General features: G+C 40.6%; 1 long non-coding RNA gene across 1 annotated transcript; it reads right to left on the minus strand.

Annotated features, from left to right (window-relative positions):
• Positions 1-857: 857 nt before the first annotated feature.
• On the minus strand, positions 858-7,084 carry LOC309379381. Its single transcript, XR_014172467.1, has 2 exons — positions 6,412-7,084; positions 858-4,312 (listed from the first exon to the last, which is right to left on the minus strand). It is a non-coding gene; the product is annotated as an uncharacterized lncRNA (long non-coding RNA).
• Between the last annotated feature and the right edge of the window lie 234 nt (positions 7,085-7,318).

The following is a 7,318-nucleotide window of genomic DNA, read 5'->3' on the forward strand; positions in this document are numbered from 1 at the left end:
GGAGCGGTATCTATTTATCTACTTGCACTTTGACGTGCTTTCGAACTGCTAGGTTGGCAGGAGCAGGGACCGAAAGACGGGAGCTCACCCCGCCGCGGGGATTCGAACCGCCGACCATGCGATCGGCAAGCCCTAGGCGCTGAGGTTCTAAATACTTACTTGGTTACTGCACTTTGAATTGAAGTTTTATATGCTGCTATCTTATTTGTTATTTTAATTATTGAGGCACTTAATGGACTGATTATTTAGCCTGTATTATTTAGTGTGTTGTAATTCACACTGTAGAGGTTTTGCCAGAAACGCAGGCTAGAAATCTGTGAAATAAATGGCTATAACAGCAAAATCAACAAATTGTCTCACATTCCAGAAAGGTTGGTGAAGGCTGATGCCATTGCTGAAGGCTTAATTTGCTAACAGGAGATACAGCTTCAAATCCGAACTCACTCCATGAAGCTCACTGGACAGCTTTGGGCAAGTCATCATCTCTCACCTTAACCTACTTCACAGGGGCCTTGGAAGGGTAAATTAAGCTGTGTGGCAAAACATTTCACCCACTTCAAGCTACTGTAGAAATTAATAATAGAAGTATATACATAATTTCCTTTGTCTAATATTGGGGGCATGCTGCTGCACTGATTTGACTTCTTAATGAAGATTTGGGCTAAGAGAGAAAACAAGATGAGAAGCATTGATTAAGCCAAGAGAGATATACCTCACTTTGCACACATACGGTACCAAGTGCAAAGAGACTATCACTGCATACATACTAACCTATTTACTCACCACTTCCTAGTGGCTTTGTGAAATTGTAAGGATGACTGTGGCATTTCGCCATTTCCAGTACACTAAATGACAAGTTTATTATCCATAAAAACATATTTTAATGCCAACAACTAATTCAAAGTCAAATTCCAATGGTGCTCTTACAACAGAAATATACAATTTGCACAAAACATGGCTGATCTGACAAGAATGTTTCGCAGGCTAACAATATATATAGATATATGTATATAGATGTAGATAACTTCCTTATTAAAGAATTTTATTATGCCAGAAGTCATGCAAAGAATTTCAGAGCAGTAAACACAATAGGAACAATCACTTGTTGACATTTCCAAAAACCATTCAAATACAGAAACATTAGGCTATAGATAAATATATACATACACTTATATTTTTGTTGCTGTTTGTGTGGTCCCTTCTGTGTTCTGTTGAAGCACCCCACTCTACCCTACGGGGTCCTTATTATAGACGTCCAAAAATAGGATTTGGAGTATTTAACTACCGATACAGACCACCAATATAAACTCTTTGAGATTTCTACCTTAGATCCCTGTAAATGAGGCACTTAACCATTGGCTGGGAGTTGGGGCAGGAGTCAGCAACACAAGTGTCCACCTCCAAAGCCAATATTGATTCTAATCCATAGTCCTTGGATCATTTGAAGTGAGAGGTTGCCACATACATCCTCATTTTGCTTGATGCCAAGCATGCTGTAGTCTGGTTCTAACACCCTTTAAACAATGGTTTTCAAACTCTGTTCCAGGGAATGATAGCACCTACAGTGATGGGCAAGATTTCCAGTAAAACTTGTCCGCCATAGCTGATTTTTTCAGCAAGGAATCCTTGATTAGCACAATTATGACAAAGAAGCTTACCTGAAAGGTTGCCCACCACTATAATCTGCTCTCTCAATCTGGAGTTGCAGGAGAGTATTGTCTGTTTTCCAAGGGGCACTCTTAGTTGATGGGGAGTAGTAGGTTGCCTCAACATTTAGTAGTGTTCCCAAGAAAATGCCCCCAGATCCTCTGCAATAATGGCCTAGTTCACACACAACACTAAGTCATGGTTAATTAAACCATAGTTTCTTAATCCAGTGTTTATTTGATAACCTGAAGCCTGCCTATGGTTTGTTTACTACCCAGAAACCACAGCCATAGTTTGTTGTTGGGTTATGAATTTTGGTTTGTTTTAACTATGGTTTGGTGTTATATGCAAACCAAGCACTCTGCCTTAACCATGGTTTCTCCCTCCCCCAAACCCCGACACTAATCTACAACAGCAAGAGCAGCTGGAAAACAAATCAAGCTTTGGAGAATCAAGCCATGGTTTATTTAATCATCTGTGGAACAAACTGGTGGCTAAACAAACAATGGCTTAATGTTAAATGTAAACCAGGCCAATGGCAGGTGACCAGGAGCCCTTCAGTACACAAGCTGATGTGAAAAGGCTTCCCTAAAGGTAGAAAAGTTGAAAACCACAGCTTTAGAACCACATCCTCAAGAATCTGGATCCCTTTAATGCAGTAGTGCACAGCACCATCAACAAACTAATCCAGTATGAATAGAGGAGGACTTGTAATGTATCCTCTGGTGTTTAAATGTGCATATTGATATATACAAACAAGCTTCAGTAAAAAAAAAAATCAAGATGCAACACATTTTACTACTTTATTTACCCTGGTATGCTCCAAAGAATGTTCTTTACCTTATTTTATTGCGAAGTCGCTATAGCCATGATCCACATAGCAGTTAAGCCAGAGTGCTGGCAGTTAAAGCAGACAAGGCTAATGTAGCTTGAGTCCAGCTATAGAGGCTTAACTTATTTGTGCTGCAAGACCATTTTACAGAATACAAATACAGCCACTTGTTGGCTACCTACCAATGCAATCCTTGTGAAGCAACAAAACTCACCCAGTACATGGTACAGTAGATTGAATAGGCTACAGTCACCTCTAATGTCACTCAGCTGACTTTCAGATGTATACAAAGTAGGCTGAATTGGCACAAAAACTATTTTTTTGTCGGAAGGAATTGATTTCACTGAAACTAACTGATGTTGTGCCTACATTCAGACTGTGATGACTGAACTATAGACACCAAATCTTGCTCACTGAAATCTTGAACCTTGGAGTAAGGCAAGTAAGATATGACCTCAGTGAATCCCTTTAAAAACATACACACACCAAAAAACGAAAGCATTAAGTGTCATTCCCACGCTCTCTTGATATAGGTGGTCTACTTCCATATACCAATCTAAATGTTGATTAGCAGATGGACCAGCTCTGCAATTTCCTAACATCATGTCAATAAGCCTGAACATTGCAATTGCTATTGTTTTAAGCATTTCAATAACGTCCTCTCTCACAAAGCCACACAAAAACACACACATTGCTAGGTGTCCTGATTTGGTACGGATAATACAGGGAAAATTCCAATCACATCATGAATCAAGATCTATCCCTTTCAAAAGAGGTATATAATTTGGATTTGTAAGGCATAAACAGGACCTTCCTATTAATTTCCATTTTCTTCTTTGCCCCAGTTTCCCCCCCCCCCCCATGAATTTTAATAGCCTATGGCCTGAACGTTGATGTTTGCAACCAGGCAAAACCTATGTTTGCATTTTTTACTGTCTCCATCAAGCCATGAGGAGGGTTCGTTCAATGACACGGGGCCCCTGAACAGGTCTAGGAGATGAAGCCAACTCAGGCCCAGGGATTTCAGCCAGGGCAGGCAAGGAGACAGAACCAATTAGGGGACCCCTATGGAATCTGACATATTTGGGAAAGCATAGTTGCTCCTTCTGAAAACAGCCACGGGAACAAGTCAATTAGAACAAAAAATTAACAAGTCCAGGAAACTATAGCAGAATGTTTTAGGGTAAGACAGGATGGGACAAATAACCTCTGTGTATGTACCTACCCAGGCATTAGGGTAGATTTAACACAGGGCTTGTTTTCTGACAAGCACTTAGGGGTTATTATCCAAGTCAAAATCTACACATAAGACTTTCCAGAGTCTTCTACACCAGGCTTCTTCAACCTTGTTCCCTTCAGATGTTATGAATTATAAGTCCCATAAGGCTGCTGTAGAAAAATACCTATGCTGGATCCCAGGCAAGTTGCACTAACAACTCCATACCTTTCAATTTTTTCTCTAGACCAAGGATACAGAACATAGAAAATCATACCAGGTGAGTACAGTTTCCATGGGAAAGACCCATGAGTTCAGTCACAGCTGACATTGGGGGGGGGGGTGTCATTTAAACATTGTAGAGCAGTACTCATCTAACTTGTTCACTCCCACACAGTTCAGATAATGTTTGAAGAGTCTTTAATTCCACAAAGAAGTGCTAAATCAAGATCCCCTGATCTTTCCAGGGCTCTTCGCACTCTACTTCTTGAAATTATAAGCAAAAGAGGTTGATGGGGAGTTCAATGGCTAATTGTGCAAAGTGGCCTCTAGTGTAACAGAGAGCAATGGGCTTTATGGCTCAGAAATTTGCGGGGTCCTAGAACATGCCATACAATCTGGAAGACATATAAAACATTTTCATATTGAAACTTCTAATTCTAATTGAGAATTCATACAGACCTGTGAAAATTTAAAGAGATTATATGTGATGGTGATGCATTTTGTCTTACTATGAGCCCTATCCCTCTCCAAGTCAAGTCAGTAATAAGAAGATCTGTATGGGAGGCAGGATTCATCTTTTAATGACTGTATAGTATCAGTTAAACCTGTCTCAATTATCTTCTTGTGCTACCAGCTTCTTGGCTTTAGATCAACCAAGTCACGTACAGTTGGCTCCCGGGAAAGAGCTAATGATTTTACGCTTGAAGAGCAAATCAGATTAGCTCGTTTTTGAGTAACACAATTAAAATGACAACTTGCTTGTCTCAAATGTTGCTGTGTGTCTAATACAATGTGCAAAACAGATTTGCAAAATTACATTTGGCAAAAGTATGGATCCTAATCTCGTTGAGATGGTTTAAGAGAATGAGCAAGAGGAAGACTGGTGCTTAAAATATTCTAAGGTGTGCTCTTGGAAAATTACATGAGACATTCAGCATTTAATTGCATGATTGAACATATGTGATTCACTCCATGCCGCCTACTGAATATATTATGCTGAAAACAAAACCTTTTGTTTTGACAGTTAAAAAAAGCCAGTTCAATGCAAACGTCAAAATGGTAGCACATTAGCAAACCGACATTCATATGATAGGCTGCTAGCATTGTGTACATGGCATTCTCTTTTTCTGCTTCCGAGGGATGAGTAAAATAAATTGCTGTCCTTGCATGTTTATTTCCTTAGTGCAGGAAACTTGTTCCATTACACTATTTGAAAAAACCAAAAACCCTTTTCTATTCATAATGCCCTCTTCCAAATAATTTGCCTCTACTTGATTGCCATCTGCACAGTGGACATTACTGCTCAATAACTTGCATGCCAAAATAGTAAACATATTTACCTGGAAGAAAGCTTTGCAGTTTCCCACATGCTACAAAGCAGTTCTTAGGATTAAAATCTAAGGATGTGATCTAAGTTGCCCTTGAGTAGTTGTTTTTTCTGTAACCAATAGCTAGTATGGAGGGCTTCAAATCAGGTCAGAACTATGACATGGGGGAAAGGGGAGTTTTAACTATTTGCCACCACTTTGGGCTCAAATGAAATTGGCCCCCACTCTGCCTGGGCAGAAATCTTTCACTGGCGCTCATACATTTAAAGTACATGGCTTCCCCCCAAAGAATGCTGGGAACAATAATAGTCCATTAAGGATGCTGGGAACTGTAGCTCTGTGAGGGATAAATGGCAGTTCCCAGGATTCTTTGAGGGAAGCCATGAGTGTTAAAATTGTATAAATGTGCTTTAAATCTATGACGTGCATGTGATATACCAATTCCTATTTAGAGTTTTGTATTAAATATTTGTGGATATTCAAGTGTTGCACAAAGAATAAATCTTTTGGGTATCATGGCTAATTAGTGCTTGTCATCAGGGCGAGCTAACTGTAATTGAGAGGCAGTCTCCCTGGAACACATAACTTCCTGTAACAGCCATTGTTTGCCTATATTCACACAGACTATCTATGTCATAGAGGAAGAGATGACTAAGGCATGCAGTCCTATTATTCCTTTTAGTTTTGACACGGCTTGACTGATCCCTAACAGCAGGTGCTAACATTTTGTCGAATTTGGGAAATTCATCTTTCAGATGCCAAAATGCATCAGCAGCATTCAAGAAACCCAAACTAATAGGAACTACACATTCTGCCTTTGCAGCTTCCAAGGTGGTTTGTGACAACATACCCACACTCATGATTTCACCATTCTTGGCAAAAACAATTGTATCTTTCCATAAACCACTTGGGTTTATCTCCTCCATAGACATTCCCCAATGTCCCCCACTCCTCTCCCAAATTTAAGCACAGAAGCTGGACCTAACCTCATGACAGATGAGAATCATCTTGGCTAAGGTGGGAATAAACTGTGAAACTAATTCGACCCATTAGAGCAAAAGGTGCAGAGAACAGGCAGCTTGAAACAACCATTTTTGAGTTTTGAGCTAATTAGGAAAGTTACAGAGAGATTTCAAAGGTGGGGGATCTGTTTGGAGTTTACTTACATTTGCTCTGGGTTGATACACATCTAAAGCTGTTTGTTCTGGGATCCCTGCCATATCTGCTCTATGAATCTGAAAACAAACTGATTATAGAACAGTTCCCCAGTGCTTTTTCCTCCAAAAGTAACCAGGTCCCATGAAAAGCAGCACAGCTCTAGTCACCAGTCTATGCATCGTCTATGCACTTTTTAAAAAAGCGCGCACACACACAGGACATCAATTTTGGTGTGTGTTCACAGGTCGTATTTTGGGAGACAGAAGGAGCAAACAGCCACCATATGGCTAATGCAGAATCTCCTTCTCAATTGCAAATCAGTTCATGAAGTTGCAAATCATGAAGTTCAGGATCACCCATTAACCATCACAGCTGAGCAACCTGTGGCATGAGTAGCAGGGAAGTGTGGCACTCCTGGAAAGCTCACAGCAAAAAGCCGTATCTACAGTTGTGCTTGCTTCTCCAACACTTTTCATCTCATCAGGCCCAGAAGCAAAACCACACTGAGTCATAAGTGGGATGAAGGTGAAACAGCTGCATTCATTTGGGATGTGGCACCCTCTCAGTTTTAGATTGGATTTGGTGGCATACTCATCAAAAAAGATTGGTCACAACTGCACAATACACATGGAACTACTATTGCAATGCAAGTGATGGCCCTGCAGAGATGCCTAGCAGCATTTTGCCAGACCAAGATAGGACCACATGCACATGTACTGTGCTTCTTCTGAATGGCCAAGGGGTTGCTTGTTGGGGTGGAGTTTAAGGCGCCCACCTATCAAACACTGCCCCAAATAGGCACAAGTCACACTAGCTAGTGAGGTAGGTTCAGGGAACTGAGGCAAAGAGATCGCGCCTTGTGCAAGGGAACAGCATGCCTCCACGACAGAAGACAGAACTTCTGACCAGATCTTC

This window comes from Podarcis melisellensis (genome assembly GCF_964234715.1).
Source record: "Podarcis melisellensis genome assembly, chromosome: 10".
Classification (NCBI taxonomy): Eukaryota; Metazoa; Chordata; class Lepidosauria; order Squamata; family Lacertidae; genus Podarcis; species Podarcis melisellensis.